Source organism: Lygodium microphyllum, chromosome 9, assembly GCF_053477565.2.
Source record: "Lygodium microphyllum isolate KBCC chromosome 9, Lygodium_microphyllum_v1.1.10, whole genome shotgun sequence".
Lineage (NCBI taxonomy): Eukaryota > Viridiplantae > Streptophyta > Polypodiopsida > Schizaeales > Lygodiaceae > Lygodium > Lygodium microphyllum.
Genome location: NC_141143.1, coordinates 74199702 through 74219863, shown reverse-complemented (window position 1 = coordinate 74219863; position 20162 = coordinate 74199702). Strand labels below are relative to the sequence as shown.

General features: G+C 38.2%; 1 long non-coding RNA gene across 2 annotated transcripts; it reads right to left on the bottom strand.

Moving 5' to 3' along the window:
• Window positions 1-7419: 7419 nt before the first annotated feature.
• LOC148031182 (uncharacterized) lies at window positions 7420-14627 on the bottom strand. Of its 2 annotated transcripts, none has more exons than XR_015691982.1 (3): window positions 14279-14627; window positions 13940-13976; window positions 7420-7758 (listed from the first exon to the last, which is right to left on the bottom strand). It is a non-coding gene; the product is annotated as an uncharacterized LOC148031182 (long non-coding RNA). The 2 variants fall into 2 exon arrangements; XR_015691981.1 differs by lacking the exon at window positions 7420-7758 and adding an exon at window positions 8589-8790.
• Between the last annotated feature and the right edge of the window lie 5535 nt (window positions 14628-20162).

Sequence of the window (20162 nt, the reverse complement as noted above, 5' to 3'; positions counted from 1 at the left end):
TCCCCTTATCCCCTTGTTTAGGGTTTTCCTCAACCAGCTTTGCATTATCTTTGTCAAGCTCTTTAGCCTTTTGGCCTCTTGTCACGGCTCTTAAGTTAGAGGTTTCAACATCATTGACTTGTACAGCCTCAATAAGGCTGACTCCATTGCCTTGTGGCAACTCTTCTACAGTTGTTTTTCCCCTCTGCAATATTTGTCTTGGTGCATCATTCTGTTTGCAAGTTATTTTCTTGCGCTCTATGATTCACTGGGCCCGGTTGTTTACTCCCTTGTTGGAGGGAACTAATCTTACTCCAATAGGTAGCAGCTAAATGACCCAACTTCCCACAAATGTCACATTTCACATTTGGACGGTTTCTAGGGAAATGCTATCCACCACACCACTTACAACTGAATCTTGAGGGTCCACCCTCTTCAGGGTGTCGACTCCCTATCTGATTTTGTTGCTTCTTCAAGAAATTAACGTCGACAGCTATTTGTCGATATTGTTCGAAAATCATGTCGGTATAATGCTTCATCATATCCTTGACTTCGCCAAGGACATTAGATGCACTCGACTCATAGCCTCAATCGTCGACCCGTCGTTCCATTGGCCTAACAATCTGATTTGGCATTAGCTGTTGACCCACAAGAACAACATTAGAATTTGAAACTTGGCCCCCAACATTTGGTGGAGCCAACTGACTTACCATAGGCATAGTCACATTGGGAGGAGCTGGCAGTAAAGGTACATTCTGAACCACGCTCCCTCTCCCATTAGGGTTAGTCATAGGCATCCCTTGACTTCCATTCGTCAACGATGGATTGCCTCTAGGCACTAAGCCTGCATTAACATTCATTCGAGAGGAGTAGGCTGTTTGTAATCGTGCTTCTACTCCCTCTGCCCGCGTAATAGCGGTGTCTATATCTGCCAAGGCCACACTGCTCAATTGTACTTGAATATTAAAATCCAACCCATGCAAAAAATATTGCAATTGGGCAGCCGAAGGAATGGGAATGCAAGTTTGTAACTTACGGAATACTTTCTTCAACTTCTTGGCATATACTTTCACATTCTCATGAGGATCCTAGCGTGTTACATTCAAGACCCGCAACCAATATTAGCCACCTCTTTCAGGGGCATATTCTCCTTGGAAAGCTGCATAGAATTGATCAATTGTGGTTATGGTCCCAGACTCTATGCTGTGATACCATACCACAGCCCTTCCTTTTAACGTCATATTAAAGAACATCATGAGATGTCCCTCATCTTGGATGCGATAATTGAATATCAATCTTTGGAACTCACAAATGTGAAATTCTGCATCCTCTTCCGCTAACCCATTAAAAATGGGCAAGGGAACTCCTAAGGCTGGTAAATCCGGCGTCCCTGCAGGAATTGCAATGGGTTGTGCCATGGTGACAATTGAATTAACAATAGGAGCTTGAACAGGTGGATTCACCCCCCCACTTGAAGTGGGTAGACTTGGTGGAGAGAAAGAAGAACTCACGCTTCCTCCTACACCTAACGGACTGTGTGGAGCAGTTGGGTTACTAAGACCACTGCCTCTTATACGTACCGAGCTACTCCTTTGAGGAGAATAACGACTTATGATCTCTAACTGCCGTCTAGCCCTCTCAGTACGTTCTGCTTTTTGGATTTCAGCTTGACACGCCTTGTCAGAGGACATAAACCAACTTCCTTTTGGTCCCTAGAAACCCTAGATCCGAAAACCACCACTTATAAGCGGCTGCCGGCAGACGCACCACTGATGGGACTTGAAATGGGCTGGCACTGGCTATGGCACTAGTCGGACCTTATGCTCATGACACACAAACACCCTCACGGCCTCGCAGACCAGGAGCGTCAATCTAATGCTAAAGGACAAGCTGCCCTAAAGCTTAATTCATGCGTTTATAGTTTATAGTCCAACGTTTCCCTAAAACTCCTCAAAGGGAGAACCCAAAGTACATAGGCATAACGCCTCGTCACACACATATGGAGACACTTCACCGACTAATAGTCGGAGCCCCACTACAGCTATTCTACATCGCAGGGATTGGCCCTTTGATGCGCTGCTAAACATATAAAACATTTTCACACATATTCCTCTCAAGGTAACCAATATTTTACGTTCCAGGATGTACCATTCCTCACTATACTTTCCCCTTAGGACCCAACGACTAACCTACAACTTAGGACATCCTCTCACGCTCATCGTTGGTCACAACCTAAGGAAAACAGGTGCCATGCATCCAGGAGGTTTTTTCTGATACCTTTTAATTATTATGCTTAATGCAAATCGTGTATGGCTATGTACTCAGACAAAAAAAAGATCAGCATCGTGCATGGTGCATAAAACATTCTTTCCATGAATTTTACTAGCGCGTGCTGCGTTGAAAGGAGGCACCGAACCATATACTCATGCTACCATCCTCTTTATTTAAACTGTTTCCTATATGCCAAGTGCAATGCATAAATCAAATATTTTCTTTATCTTTCAATGTTTCAGTCCCTCCTCATCCAACTCTTAGCATTTTGCATCATTGATCAGTTAGATAGGGTTTCTATGCATTTTCTCCTTTTAAAAGAACAATAAATACACACAAAACATAGAACCGGGAACAAACTGAGGCCAACCTCATGCTTTTCCATTGTTATACATTACACAAACATAGATATAATTTTCCCTAATTTTTCTCAGCCCGTTTCCTATTTTTTCCTAATTTTAAACCCATTTTTTCCATTTTTTGGCATTTTCTCCTATTTTTCTTTAATAAATAATGACTGAAAATGAATGTTGATTGTGGGATGTGGACCTTAGGTTCATTGACAGCAAAAACTCAGATTTAGTTGGTGTGACATATCATTTTTCTCATTTATATAGCAAAAAACTCAAATTTACCCTTAAAGCGCGTGTTTTTCATGTATTTTAACACTAATTCCGATCATGTAGCCTTATATTTTCTGATTTTCAGGTTGCAAACAGTTGAAACTCATGGAAAAAAATATCATAATGAGCTTTCATCCCATATGAACAAGGTTTCATAAAGCAAATAGCATAAAAACATCATTTTTCTTTATAAAAATAGCATTACCGCTTATTTTCAGGTCTCGGTTTCTTGGTCTTGATTACGGGACTGATTTCCATCATGTATTTAATGCTCAGCATCTTCAAAAACAGTCCTCTTCATGTCTTCATCCATCCGGAAGCAACCCGGTCTCATCCGGACAAGCTTTCCTCCACCATTCTTCATTGTCTTCTTCCACACAAGAATAGCCCCTTAAGAGAGAGAGAGGGAGGAGAGAAAAAGACTAAAATTAGATATCTTCATCCAGGCCATCATTGCGCGAGCGAGAGGTGGCGATATGATCAGCAGGCAGAGGGTAGTCAAGACTCATAGTCACTTGGGTGGGTTGCTTACAAGCAGGAGGATGCATCATCAACATTTGAGCGCAAAATTCGGCGTGAAACAGGCGGCATATCCTCCATGTTTTATTGCCTCTTCTCTCTCCACGAATTGTATGCCACATTTCATGTGGCATAAGTTGCCTTGGGCTCCCAAAGGTCACCACTCATTTGGCCAAAACGAAGTCCACCCTTTCGCATCTTGTCCATTTGTTGGCCATTTCCTCGTTCGGTGTCCAAATCGAGTGCTGTCAATTTCTGCGCGTCTGGCTTGACATCCTGCATTGGCCGGAAACACCTGACAATCCGCATGGCAGTCTGAAAAATTATCAAAAATCAACAAGTGTCACTCGGGTGCCTTTTAAGAGTCGTATTTCACTTAGTGCTTAAAATCGTCCTAGCTGGAGACGCCGCCTTCGATGTTGAATATTTTTCCCTTGATATTCGTAATTTTTGGCTATTTTTAAGTACTTCTCAGCATCAAAACTCTGCTCTCACTCTGTATCCTAGAAAGTCATGCATGGTCCACAACAACATGGCCTTCAATGTGAAATCTCTAGAGGATGCAGATGCGCTTGTATCTTGCACCTCAATACCTTCCCATAACATTTCTAACTCTTCAATCAAAGGCTCTAAGTAAATGTCCATGTTTTTTACATTATGCTTTCCAGGAATTAGAAGGGACAACATTACATGTCCCTTTTTAATTGCCATGGATGGAGGAATATTATAGTTCACCAATACCACTGGCCATACACTGTATGATATGCTTTTGATGCCAAATGGATTGATTCCAGTCATACCTAAACCAAATCTCAAATTTCTTGGCTCTTCTTTGAAAACGGGCCACAAATTATCTATATGTTGCCATGCCGGTGTGTCTGCAGGGATCCTCCATTTTCCATCACTTGAACGATGACTAGCATGCCATGACATGAGCTTTCCAATAGACTTACACTTGAACATAAGTTTTATACGTGGAACAATCGGAAAATGTCGCAAAACCTTACGAGGCACATCCATTGACTTCATCTCCACTTCGTATCTTGATTCGTAACAAACAGGACACTCTCGTGAGAACTCATGAATCCCACGAATTTGACACAAGCATGGATCTTGACATAATCGAGGCCTCCCAGAGATGTCAAGTAATGTCTTGCTTGCTCTCTCTTAGTTGGCACTTTGTTTCCTTTTGGAAGCATTTGTGATAATAACCTACATATATTTTTAAAAGTGAGTTAAAAAACCACCAACATATATTTCTGTCTGATTTCAAAATAGAAAAATTAATATTATGATTCATAAGCCAAACTGAATTGATACCTACTTCAATAACGCATCCAAACTGACATTACTCCATCCATAAATTGTTTGCAAGTTAAGTATCTTGAGGGACGCACGAAGAACGGAGTACGTACAACCTTCATACAACCGAGTAGATGATGCTACGTATAGTGGATCATTTGGCTTCGTAGAGTGACCTTCTCCCTGAACTGGTTGCGAAAATAGATGGTGTACCATGTTGTTCAAAATCTCATCCTCTACGACTTGATGGGGCATTTCATGAGGGCTACTATCATGGTCGTGCATCTCTACTCTTCTTGAAGACTCTGCCTCCTCGCGTCGACATTTTGCAGCCTCTCAACGCCCGGGAGAGAGCATCTAAGGATGTGGCACCGCATCCTGCTCAACCACAAAAGGGAGTTTCATGTACATTGATATATATTGAGTAACATAGACTAGCAATCTTAGTGGTAAAAAAAAACAATGAATACCGGTGATTTTTCTCAGTCCCTTTCTCCATACAAGGTGAGGTGTGACATTGCAATTCGATGTGCTCGAAAAATACACTCTCGACAATGATCACACATGCATTTAATTTTTCATCGTAGCCATGCATCTCGATTATGAAGATGTAATGTTTCATCCTCACTTGAGGATGTACTCGTTGACTCATTAGCATGCACCGCACTAGGTAATGACGACGACATGATTAAACCTAATTCATGACAACATCAAAATATTTGTCATTCATATGTTTACATAAAAAATTCAAGCTAGCATATTAATTATTCTAAGATCTTAATTTTAAATACATAAAACTCATCATAAATACATTAAAACTTATGATAAAATTTCACTATCAAAACATATCTTAAAAACAAAAAATTATGATAAAGCCTAAATACGCGTCTATATCCGCGTTTACGTACGTGTCTATCTTAACGTCTATTTGTGCGTCTATGTTCGCATCTATACTCGCGTTTACATCAACCTTAGACGTACATATACACGGAAAAATAGACGCACACGTCAAAATTCAAACCATACTTAAATCATTTCTTTTCAAACTGTGCCTTTTCTTTCCTGCGTTTTTTGTGGTTCTGAAGCTTGAGTTTAGCCGACATGCAGTCTCTTCATGCCTCACCTAGTCTCTTCATGCCTCACCTCCTCATGATTCACCTCTTCTTTCATTTCAAACACACAAGAAGGGAAAAAGGAAAGCCAAGAAGAGGAAGAAAGAGAGAACAAGAGAGAGGAGAACAAGAGGAAGAAGAAGCAACAAGCAAGCAAGCAAGCATCAAGGGAGAGTAACTTACCAAGGAGAGGAAGAAGGAGAAGGAAGAAGCGCCACCACCTGCCACACCAAACACTCTCTCTCTCTCTCTCTCTCTCTCTCTCTCTCTCTCTCTCTACTCTGTCTGTGTATTAGGATTTCTGATTCCATTATGTATTGTATTTTGTAAATCATCAATGGTGGTCGTCGGACTAACTAAAATCAGTCGACTGAGCGCGTCTGCTAGCTCATCTACATTTCAGTGTAGACGCAGGTATAGACATGAAGAAATTTTTTCTCTCATTGCATCTAAGGATGCATCTCAGAGCGCGTGTGCTGGCGCATATGCTATGAAGTCTACACACGATGATACATGCGCACGCCAGAGCATTGACCTGGAATACGCGTCTGACAGCGCGTCTATACTGCATCTCAGATGCAGATATAGACGCGCTGGACAGAGGGTTGACTTTAGGAACGCGTCTGAGAGTGCATCTAACTTTCCATTTAGACGCGGTCATACACGCGCCAGCTCTCCCAGCTCTGATAAAAAACAATATATTTTTGCAATGATGAATGTGACCAATCCCATGTTTGTGTTTATCAGTTTTCTTGTTTATGAGAAGCATTAGCACTTAAGTTTTATGCTCAATGTCTAAAGAAAGCTCTTTGAAAATGTTTAGGTATGGATGAAGGTAATATATGATTTTTTGTACGCAAACAAATTTGTCTTTTTCCTATGTTTTTTTTACAGATGTCTTATCCTGGTTCATCTAGCAATGACCTGGATTTGGATCGCATGAATGATACATTGGCCTCGTTCGGCAAGGGGATCAATGCATTTTTTGGAGGTTTTCCTAGTAGGGAAGACTTCATGGGAGAGATGACCAGACACCTTGGCCGCTCTCCCACAGCAAATGAGGTGTTCAGCATCATGTCTGGAACGCCTCTGACATCTTTGCCTGGCACTACTTCCCAAACTCCAATTGCAGGTACTCCACATGTAGGTCTCTCTCCATATTCTCTAATGTGGCAATAGCTAACTTTGATTGTTGCATCTTTCCCCTATGAGCTATATCCAAGGGAAAAGACCATAAAGCAAACTCATTCGGTGAACTCCACTCAACCTAGATACCATAGGCAAAAGCATTGCTTCTAGCCACATAAGAATTCCAAGCAATCACCTTTTCAAGAGCTTGCTTCATTCCCCCTTAAAATTAGGCTACAAAGGCAACCTATTCTTTGTCAAAATAAATTTTTTTTCTGACTCTTTCCCTTTCTTCCTTGAAAGATTCACAATCATTGTGCAGATGCTCAAGACTATCACATCAAATACATCTCCTACTATTATCTTTTCTTAGAGGTGGAGGTGCCTATGTTAGTTGCTCGACAAGTTTAGACCAATCAACAAGTCTTAGATATTTTAAACCTCTTGCTAAATCATCAATATGATAATTACTAAATGGTGGTGGAGTAGGAGCTGGTGATGTAGTCAATAGTAGAGGAACTAGCACATGCATAGGGATAGAAATGAGTGTAGGCATAGGAGCTGATGAGGTAAATACATTGTAGGAAGAATAGTTGTAGGCATAGGATGTGTAGGCATGCCACGCAAGAAGGTATAGGAATGGGTGTAGATCAAAATACTTGACCTACACATGGAGTGGAAGAAGGCAAGATAGTAGGAGGGATCATAGGTGACACAATGCCATTCTATAGCTGCAACTTCCACATCTGTTGCTTCACCAAAGTGGTGATGGCATCCTTTGCATCATGATAGTCAGTCTTCAAGCCCATAGGCTACATCCTATCCTACAAAAGAAGAAGACATGATGTCAATTGAGTTGTGAAACATAAGCATCAAGTGTTCTTAAGCAACTGTAGTTCGTCAACGTCCATGATTCCATATGCATCACCATCTAAAATTGATCACAACCCTACTCTTGCTCCTTGCAGCAATCCTCTCTCTCATCCCAACCATTTTGGCTGATCTTGTACTTCAAATCCAAGAGGGGATCTAGAAATCAGAAAATTTATCACTAGTTGATGAATCGGGACAATGTTTGTCTTGTCAAGCATGTGATAACATTTGTACAAATGTGACTACATAATCCTTCCTCTCGAGGAAATTATTATGCTTTGAAATCAAAAACATTTACTACTCAAACAAGCTAAGGTGTTTTCTTTTAGGATGGCTACAATGCTCATATTCATCATAGATGGACAAGTTAAATCTGCAAAAGGTGATAGACTTTGATGGATGTTCATTGGAGTTATGGGCCATGGACCACCAGACTTGTACGTCTTCATAAGGTGAAGCCTTTACATCAAGCTAGAGCTCCTCAAATCCTCGACCATGGCTATGGTGGAAAAGATGACCAATGATGAGGCGCCAAAGCTTTCTTTTCTTCCTTCTTTAATCCACAATGACCACTCTTCTTTTTCCAACCTCAACTTTTCCCCTTCTTTTCACCATGGCCACACCTTTTTTATTTTTCACTCTTATATTTTCTTCTTCAATGTAAGTTTTCCATTAGAAAGCACACATGCATGTAAGGACCTAAACTTATTAACCATCAAAGGTTAATCTCCTCTTATCCCTCCCCCCCCCTTCCACTCAACTTGGGAATTTGGACATGAACTTGAGCACTTCCTTAATCCTTAGCTTACTCATACAAAGCTTCATTTGTATTCTCAAACTACCTATGGATTTTTTTTATCCTTCCACCATCTTAACGGTGGACCAACACATGCTGATGTTGGGAAGTTCACATGATGGACTAATTTCGACACGACAACAATGTGTGCTATTGTTGAGAGGAATGACCATTGTATGCTTGCCATCTACAAGAAGCCAAAATGAATTTTTGTGAGATTTTTTAACATTTAATTTGAAATTGTACAAATTTTACTTTTCTTATAAAAATTTTAAAAAATGAATTTTCACAACATGGAATCCCAAGCCTTACCCATTTTTTATCTTTATTTCATAGTTAGCAATTACTTGGTTGTGATCAAGTTCTTGGTTTCTCAATTGCTCTTGGAATCTAGAATGTCTTTGAAGGCCTAACTTTTTGGTATGCACACTCTCTCTTTTTGAAATGTTACACTTCATGAGCTCAACGGTTGGGACTTTTGACACCCTCTTATTCATTTAACTTGATCAACCCATGAAGTACAATAGCTATCTCTTACCTAGCCTCTTGTATGCATGGATTTCCTTCAAGAATGAAGGATATCCAAAAGTGTGCTTCTTTCATTCTCGACTCTCTACAACCTTAGCATGCAAGGAAGAAGTATAAGCATAGGTATGAGAGTGGTTCTTTCAGTTGCTCATGGCTCTCTTTATGAGCAATCAAAATTTAGTCTTGATGGAAAATAAATGGGATGCAAGATGCTAGCTGCTTAATAGCAAGTTCTACTTCAACTCTCATAAAGTCATGGAGCCCTTGACTTCACACATTTCTTCTTCTCCCTCCCCATTACAAGTTTTGACTATCATTGACCACAACAATGACACATACTCGGTGTTCTTCAGCCCAAAAATCGGCCATGTCCAAGCAAACTAGGTTGACATTGAAGAGGATGAAGGGGCTAGCATGTTGCGAGAGGACTAACAACTACATCAGAACTAGGAGGAAATGATGCCAAAAAAAGTGCACACATTTTTCCTAGTGGAACCCGGACGGTAACTCCATTTTTTGATTCACGAACATTTAGGTTTTCATATTTATGGGTAAGTCAATCATGAATGGTTTCTTAAGTCGAATTGTTAGGGTATGCAAAATTGTTGTGGGATTGTTGGTCTACATGGGAGGGAGCCCGATTATCATAAAAATAATAGTACTAAGTGCCTCAAAAATTACTATTTTTTGATGATTTATAGGACTTTTTCACTATCTTTTTTTTCTCAACATTAACAACTACAAGCTTTCTACATTTTGTATGCAACAATGTATTTTAGTGGTATATTACTATGTTTCTACAAATCAAGTTCAATATACTAGATGTGCAATACACATGGGGTTTCATGATCATCCTGTGCAAAGGGAGTGGGTCATGGAAGGAATGAAATTGTTGAGGTAGAGGTTCACATCAAAGCTATGGCATGCCCACAATCAACATCTAAACAAGTCAAACTATCCATTTTCCAAGAGATGATCCTTGATCTATTAAAGAAAGGGTATCACTCACTAGAAGGGGTATTTAGTGAGTGAGAGTTGAATGAGTTGCTTTAACTTGTCACACACTTAAAAAATAGAAACAAGATTGAACAATGCACTCAAGATGCCAAATGAAGCAATGGATTGTTTTGAAAGCGCTTGAGGAAAAAAGAAACAAGAACACTTTGAAATATAGATAACACAACTTTCTCTCTCTTCCAATACAATCTATTTGCTAAATTAAGTATCTAATTGGATAGATATTGGTTAATATTCAACCTTTTGGTAAAGCTTGCATGCCTTGGTCTTCTCAACTAGAGAATACTTCTTTAGCTCTTATTGCTTAGGTAACTTCTTAGTCTTTTTGTGGTCTATTGATTGCAAACTCAAAGCTTACCATGGAGCCTCCATGTATATTCCATTGTGCTTCAAGGCTGAGCAAGCAAGAAGAGAAGAAGTACAAGAGCAAGAGCAATAAGAAAAAGAGGGTGATGATGATGATGATGATGATGATGATGAGAGACCTTAGAGAGCTCTCAACCACTCATGTGCATGTCCCCACTCTATCCTACCCTCACATTCACATAACCTTAAGACTACACAAGCAAGAGAGCTTGTTTCTATGTAAGGTAGAAAAAATACATTTAGCAAAATGATGTAAATGGTGAATGATAATATCTATGTATAGCTCTCACCCTTGTACATGTGGTCTAAGGTGTTTTCACATGTGTCTAAGCTCATATGTAAACTATTTGGAGGCTTAGGGCCAAGCATTCTAACCTATGTTAGCTACATATAGTTCCATCATCAATATGTAAGGTGTTTTCACATGTGTCTAAGCTCATATGTAAACTATTTGGAGGCTTAGGGCCAAGCATTCTAACCTATGTTAGCTACATATAGTTCCATCATCAATAGGTTACAAGTGAGTTTTTACAAGTAAAGGTATATTGTAGTTAATTTTGGATTTCGGTGGTACTCATAAGGTCTTACTTTTTGTTACAATCCATCAAGGAGAAACAACTAAGTTGTTGTATGTTTTGCACCATAGCTCTTCGGAGGGAGAATAAGTGGGAGAGAGAACACATAGCTCTAAGATGGGAGAATAAGTGGAAGAGAGAACACATTTTCATTCATGTCTGATCATGATCGGATAGATGAACTCATTGGAATCTCCTCTTGGATATTGAAGCAAGCTATTTAGGTTTCCTTTACATTACACATGCAAATATAAGTGTGGTGCAAGGGGGCCCACAATAATATCATTAGCTTCTCTCTCCTTCAAATCCTTTTTATTATCTTATTTCTAATGTTTCATGGCTCCTCTTCATGTCTTGCCTTGTTCTCTCTCTCTCTCTCTCTCTCTCTCTCTCTCTCTCTCTCTCATATATATATATATATAAGCCAACTATAATGCCTTAAAATATTGGCATGCTATAAAAGAACAAAATGTTAGTTATAATAAACATAATGCATATTTTAAACCCCCACATTGGCAAGAATTAGTTATCTAGGACATGAAAATATGATTCAATGCTAAAAGATGGATTGAACCAAACTTTAAGGGAAAATGTGTATGTGTGTGTGTGGATTGTTTCTACCATGTAATGATAGTTTGTCCTACAACTTAAAAACTCTTCTTCTTCTTCTTCTTCTTCTTCTTCTTCTTCTTCCCTCTCTCTCTCTCTCTCTCTCTCTCTCTCTCTCTCTCTCTCTCTCTCTCTCTCTCTCTCTCTCTCTCTCTCTCTCTCTCTCTCTCTCTCTCTCTCTTTGTGACCTTATACAACTCAAGTCTTGCATACTTCCACTATTTACAAATTCCCAATATCAACCTTCAATATAGCTCCATTTTTTAGATTTCTTTATAGGGGGATATAAATGAACACATTTAATTTCCATGTACTTGGTAACATGGTATCAATGCAAAAATCCACTTCTATGATATATGTTTTTACTTATATTATGAAGTTCCATACATCCATTAAATAGGTTAGGACACTATTTGATAAGTAAGATAGGTACCTATAATTTTTAACCTCTATAATAGAACCCATGTTTGCAATAAATAGAATTTTTTAATGTATTCAATCTTGGCTAGCATAATACATCCATGTTCAAGCTTTATTTGTATGATTTGTCTATGCTAATACTTCCTCCTTGTATAGTTTATAGACTCCATGCTCATTATCTCCTAAATATAATAGAAATAATTAAAATGAATGAAAAGGGTTACAAAATATTTACTTACAAAGGAAAAACCAATATGCATGCATAGGTACACATATGTGTTTGCATTGGACAGTCCGCATGTGATATATACATGTGCATGCAAGTAGTAGGAGTATATAGATATGTGAATTTCAAAATGTATAGACTAGTATTAGAACATATCCAAGCTTAGCATCAATAAGAATATGCAATGGATCACATATAGGCCCAAATTTGCAAGTACTAATCCCAGTGAGTTCACATTGGAATATGTAGTATTTTGTGTGTGTGTGTGTGTGATACAAGGGGATTTATTTTCTAGTTGAGTTATAAAAAGTATTTTTACATAGGAGCATAACATGTATAAAAATAGCCTAGAGGGGTTTTACGTAGTGAACCCCTAGGTTACCAATCACTATCCATCAATTTTGGAATCATGGAATTTGAATTACAATGTACCTTGATCTATGAAAGAAAAACAAAGAAACTTTAAAGAGGATGGACACAAGATTCAAAGAGAGAGAGAGAGAGAGAGAGAGAGAGAGAGAGAGAGAGAGAGAGGTAGCTCTATGTATTAGGTTTTGGAGCTTGTTGAACCCTCAAGCTGTTAGTCTACTAGGCTAATGTTGAAGAGAGTTGAAGCCAAAGCTAAATTTTGAAGAGAGAGAGAGAGAGGTAAACACTATATTAGGGATTTTGGGAATTTCCATGTACTTTGGGAACCCCCAATACCTTTATTATTTGATCGCATGGTCAAATCTTATTGTCCTAGTTAAAGGTGGAGTCTAGCCTAAATACTACATAAGCTACCTTCCCAAATTCCACTTTAAAATATGGATCAAGATTTAGCCACTTGGTCAAACATTTATCACTTATTTGAGATTGAGACTTGGGAAATTCTCAAATTCTTTAATATGGTGTTGGTAGCTCTAAACAAACTTTGGAGCTTATTGAGTTTCGTTAAGACACAAAAGATAAGAGTTAGATACTTTTGTGGAAGCTTGAGCTTCATCTTGACATGGACATCAAGCTTGATTGCGGTGGATCTTGAGCTTGAGCTTAAGGTGATGTAGAAAGACAAAGCCTGGCACTAGTAGAAAGGATGATAGAGATTGAAATTTGGAATTTGGCTGGGTTTTGAGTGAGAAAAAATGATAGACTTTTAAAAACAACAAGTTCATCAACTCCTTTTTTACCTTCATTTGTGGGGGGCGGAATTTTTAACTACTTCTAGAGATTGAAACTATTGGGGACCCTTAGGACCAAATAGATACTACTACTTAGTGTGAGTATTTCTTGGGGGATTGAATGTGCATTCCTCCGCTCTTTCTATTGGAACTTATCATTAGTTAGATCTTAACCATGCTAGACCTTTTGGAGTTAACCTTTGTTCCCATGCTTTAAAAAATCATATGAAAACATATACCTTACTACAAGAGTCCAAATAGATCAAGAAACATCCAATTCTTAAAAATTCCAATAAAATGTCAAACTAGGTTTTATGACAAGTCTTGAAAGACTCAAATAATGGGCACTAAATGCCCAACCATTGAATTCAAGATGAGGGGTACTAAGTGTGAGGACTTACATAGCTTGCATTGGTATCTATGAAGAACATTTACCTTCTTTGAGGATAGCATGCATAGCTTGCGTTGATACCTGTGAAAAATATTTGACTTATTAGTTCCTAACATTTTGATATAATGCAATCAAGCCCACAAATGTCAAATCCACAAAAATGACTAATTTGATAACGTGTTTAATTGGATGTTCTTTTAATAACAAGGAGGGAATGATAAGTCTTTTCGAAGAACGTAAGAAGAATAGCTAGAGTAAGACAACAAAGCATACTCGTGATCTCTAGGTAATGAAGTTTGCATTGCATGAGAGAAAGTTAGAATGTAAGCATGAGAGAAAATTAGAATGCAAGCATGTAGTAAGAATGGGCAATGGATACATACGTAGACCGGGGTGCATGCTACGTTACGTGACACTCGGCACAGGCGGCAAACAACATTTGATGATACACTGATCAGTACTGAGGAGGTCGTTCCACTTGGGCCAGCAACGGAAGAGAGCGAACACAGCCCGATCATCAGTCACGCACAGAGAGAGAGAGAGAGAGAGAGAGAGAGAGAGAGAGAAGGCTTGGCGATGAAGGGCTGTGCTCTCTCTCTTCTGCTTCTGGCAAAGTGGATAGCTGGAAATAATACTTCTGTGATGATAACAAAAGAGGAAGGCGCAGTCGAGCCAGAGAGAGAGAGAGAAGGCTTGGCGATGAAGGGCTGTGCTCTCTCTCTTCTGCTTCTGGCAAAGTGGATAGCTGGAAATAATACTTCTGTGATGATAACAAAAGAGGAAGGCTCTCTCTCTTCTGCTTCTGGCAAAGTGGATAGCTGGAAATAATACTTCTGTGATGATAACAAAAGAGGAAGGCGCAGTCGAGCCAGAGAGAGAGAGAGAAGGCTTGGCGATGAAGGGCTGTGCTCTCTCTCTTCTGCTTCTGGCAAAGTGGATAGCTGGTAATAATACTTCTGTGATGATAACAAAAGAGGAAGGCGCAGTCGAGCCAGAGATGGCTGTGATGGAGAAAGGAAGGCGATGCGACGCTTAAATAGAGAGAGAGAGAGAGAGAGAGAGAGAGTGCGCGTGTGTGTGTGCGTGAGGTTGCTTTTACGTAGTAGATAGAAACGTAGAGAGAGAGAGAGAGAGAGAGAGAGAGAGAGAGCGGCTACTTTCACGTAGTAGGAGCACATAAAGAGAGAGAGAGAGAGAGTGTGTGTGTGTAAGTGTGTGTGAGTAGAGAGAGTGTGCGTGTATCTCTGTCTCTCTGTATGTGTGTCTCCATCCGATCGCTGGGGTACATCCACGTGGCCTAGCCCTACCACATCCAGCATTTCGGCTGGATTCCCATGCGCGTGCTTGTCTTTCCTTTCCCCTTTTTCTCTTCGCCTTTTAAAAAATCCTCCTTACGGAAAACTCAGCCCCTCCTTTTTGTTCCACATGAGCATGTTCTTTTTTCCAAAGGAGGACATTCCAGCACCCCATCCAATGGAATCACCCCAAAGTAGCCTCCCAATAAAGAGGAACATGCTCCCCCCCCACACCAATAAACAATGTAATGATACTTTCTCCTTTCCATTAATCATCATAAGCTTCTTCTTATCCACATCTCAAACGATGGTCCAATGGCTACTCATAGCATGCCTCTCCTATAATCTAACATAGCTTTCAAGGTCTATCTCTTCCTGTCTTCATGGAAAACTTCTCCCACTGTTATTGAAACTTCCCAGTTAAATTGACAAGGTTATTTACTTCACCACATGAGACAATGTTCGCTCCTTGCCCTAAGGGAAATACTTGATAAAGATGTAAAGGTAGATATATATTAGCCATGACTGAGCAACATTTTGAGGTATTTGTTCCACTTTTCCAAGTGTACATATGTACTATAGAGCCACATGAGATGCCTCTCTTCCACTTTTCCAAGTGTACATATGTACTATAGAGCCACATGAGATGCCTCTCCTTCACACTCATTACTAGGTGTTTATAATATCCAAACCTATTCTAATGTGAATGCAAATTCTCCTTTTATGCTTAAGGCATTCAATGAAACTTTGTCAAATCTCATTAAATATTTTCCCAAATCTAACTACAATAATAATATGGGTCTTGAAACTTACATGCTAAAATACCCATTCAATATTCTTCATATCTAACCACAGTGTACCAAATCTTGAAGCTTATAACACTAAAATGTTTGAGGACTTGATTCTTAAAACCTTCATTGCAAAGCTTTTGACTCATTTTGAAAGGTGTTCTTTATGTTTTCGACTTGGAAAGGAAAACCCTTATGCAACCCTAATAGCTTTTTACCACTTAAGTCATGTAATCTCTCAATGATGTTGGTACTATGAGGACTAATAGTCACCTATAGGGACCACTTTAGACATTTGAATTCCTCACTAGAAATAGTACAAAATGCATAACAAGAATCTCATGTGTAGATTATAAGGCCAAAATTGCAGCAAAAATAGAAGCACTTGTGAGAATAACACCAAGTTAAGATTTGTGACTCATCACTAGAGTATCACAAAATCATAATTGTAGTATGAATGAATAGAATATTAATAACAATAAGGTTGTAAATTGAATACGTATCATTGTTGATCTCATGATATTGGGTACTTTGTTGGTTAATAAACTTTTAAAAAGGTAGTGTTATATTAGCAATATGACACATGCTAATGTGTTGACCTCATTTGAATGTGTTCCCTTTGGTTGGGAAACTCACTAGAGAAACTCTTGCCCATATATATTGGCAAGCGAAGTTATCTTCATATTCAAGCCCATATTTAAATTATTCAAATATTTTCAAAAATCCCATGACTTATGTATTCCTTTAAATTTTATGAAATTATAAAGGATATGTTGAGATAGAAAAAATATTTGCTTCAAATTTCCTACTTTACACCACTTAATACCAAGTAATTATTTCAAATAGCTTTCAAGTGTATAAACTATTTTTAAAGCTAAACTAATATATTTTTATAAGCATGTAACACTTTTCTATTTCTATGGCCTCGATCTTGTCTTATATACTACATATTCAAAGTAAGTAATTTAATTATTGATTTCCTATCATTTGTGGAGATGTAGCTTGTAGTTATTAAGTTGTCAATTGATACGATTTATACTTAAGGTAGATTAAATCTTTTAAGCACACAAAAAAATAAAAAATACAATATACTTCAATAACATGTTTTATAAAACAATTTTCTTAAAGAGAAAGAGAGAGAAGAAAAAATGAAAGACTTTTGACCGAAGAATGCAATTCGGAAAATATCTCATCGCATGAAACATACTTTAAATTATCAGAGGCCTTCCTCTAAGGTTTATTAGTTCATTTTTGTTGTTCTTATACATAAAAAAGATATCATTTTAAAAGGTAATGAAGCATTTCAACAAGCTTCTCAACTAGGATTGCTCTTCATGGCTTCCTTTTTCCTCCATCCAAATGAGTCATAGAGTTCTCAAATTAACCACATTACTTCATGTCCTCAATGAGTAGATATCACTACTAATTATCATGTTTTATTTGATGGAAACCTTCAAATGGAAAGAAGTGAATGAAAGAAAATAGATGAATTTATATATTACATCAATTATTCTCACTACTATTGATTTGTAATGGTATTCCAAGAATACATTTTGAGAATATCCTCGAGTATTTGGTTGTCATAGCAATGATACTTACACACATAAGTACAGTAAATGCCACTATAATCCTATCCATAGAAAGTAACTATCTAACAATGCATGATTATTAAATAGCAAATCTTTTCATAAAAAGTACATGATTATACAAGTAGCATGCTTATTGCAAATTCTCTAGAAATATATAAAAGGGTCCATCATTGTTAATATACCTATAGCAAAGTCCTCTTCTACACTTTATACATATTATTTTTCCTTAGGATAACATAAGCTAAGGAACATCACATAAGAAAACTCAATTTCCTTAATGTAGTTAAATATTTAGCTATTTACTTTTAGGTCATAAAATTCAATGAACGTACATTAAAAATAATTAAAAATTATTTATTTATGTATTTATTTATGTATTTATTTATGGATATCATATATAACCAAAAAATATATTCAAAACTAAAAATTAAACTTCAATAAAATTTCAAATTAAAATAAAGAAAGAATATACACACATATACATTTTTAAAATTTATTTTGAGACTTAACTTTTTTGAATTGGTTTTTTGTTATTAAATCATTTACTATTGACACATAAGCATTGTCTAGTTAAATAAAAAATGAAACCAAGCCAAATAATAGAATGAACTGCTAATTAGAACTAGTATTGTCAATAAAGTCATAGAAGTAGCTTAAAGTCAGTCAAAACTTTAAAGACAAAAGGTGGCAAGATTTCATGAACTTGATAATATCTTTCATATGCACTATTTGAATGCTATGATCAAGTTTTAATAAGACATTATGATAGGAACTTTGTGATACTCTTTCATATGTTTTGATTAATTTCAAAAGTAGATTTATATAGAAAGTCACAGAAGTGCTATTACTAGATCTTTGCATCATAACTTCAAGTTCTTGATGCCAGGAGGCATATTCCACGGTGGATTCCGTGAGGTTTTACGGTGGATTCCGTAAACTTAGATGACCGGGGCTCATACGCAAAGAGGATTCTTTGTGCGAGAAGTTGATGGGGACGCCTGTCCTTTTCGGGCGTTTCATTAATTTAGTGTGTACATGGGTGATTCCATAGCGGGTGATTCCGCAAAATGCATATTAAATTAATAAACGTTTATGAGTTTAGAGTGCGCACTCGTAATAAATTAAGGTTAGGATTTATTTCTAACCAGTTGATTTATTTATGTAGCTGAAGACTGCTAGGTATTCACTTTTGTCGGTTTAATTGTGTTATTTTACTAACGATTGTGAATGCTTCAGTTGATGTGTAGAGATAGCAGGAGTGGCGGAGGAAAGCATTGGAGTCTAGCGGGTTTCCGATCTTTGGACTATATTTTGATAGGCGCCACGCCTATATTTTGATTATGTCTATAGAGACATCGACTATTTATTATTATTTTGTATGCGCTTATGCGCCTGGATATGTTATTTTTATTTGGACATTGAGATTGGGCGTGCCAGACTCTTTGGGCACCGTCCATTAGCTTTATTTTCCTATTTTTGGTAGAAAGCAAACTCAAAAGCTAAAAGCTTGTATATTTTTGTAATTGGGCTATTTTTGAGCAAAAAGATTGAAAATATATATTAAATACATGCTTTGTGAAGCGCTCACACAAGGCATGGGGGAGATTCAACCCAATTTGTCTCTTGTCTCATGTCGTGCTTGCTTTTACATTGATTTTTGTGCTAAAAAGTAGAGAACTTTGTTCTTGGGGACCTTTGAGGATTCACCACGTGAGCTACCTGCGTCCGATCTGCGCACCAGTGGTATCAGAGCGGAGCAGAGATCAAGGGCTTCCAATCGCTACCAATCTCGGGCGAAGGCGGAGCTCCAGGAACAAACGGCCTCTACAGTCAATCTCGTCGCGAACCGTCGATACAGGCAGACTTCTGGCGATCAAGAACCCCTATTTCTACTGTCAGATCGCGAAGGACCACTCTCTGTCGGCGGAGGACCACTCCCTCAACTCCATGAACAAGTCGTGATGAAACTGTGAGAAAAGCTCTTAATCCTATTAATCAAAAGCTTAATCATAAAGCTAAAGGGTATTAGAGAAGCTTGATTAGCTTCAAATCTTCAAATCGTGGCAAGAGGAGATCATCCCGAAATTTTCGGCGGAAAAAACGGACCCCCCCCCCCTCACGATCAGAAAACGGCGGCCTATTTTCCTCCTTCTTAAGCTTCTTAAGCTTAAGCTTAACTAATTAAGCTTAAGTCCCTCCATACTCTGCAAGTCAGTGAAGGCAGAGAAGTCAAAAAACTCCTGGTCTCGCACTACAGAAGACAAGTTCAGTAAGTCACTTGGAATCAAGTACTGCAAGTCCTGCAAATCGGCTAAGTCCAGCAAGTCAACAATCCTGCAAGTCTGTTAAGTCTGCAACTCTGCAAGTCAGACTAAATCAGAACTGACTAACGCTCGAAACTCCTAGAAGACTTGTTCGTTTGCAAAAACTCAGAACTGGAAAGTTGTTCGCAGCAAGCTGTTTTACCTATCTGCAACTTCGTTGAAGTACTTTCAGCAAACAGAGACAGAAATATTTCAGAATTTCTGAAAATTGAAGAAGAAAATACCCAAAAATACATAGCCTTGTAACCCCAAATTTGAGCTACGCTCATCC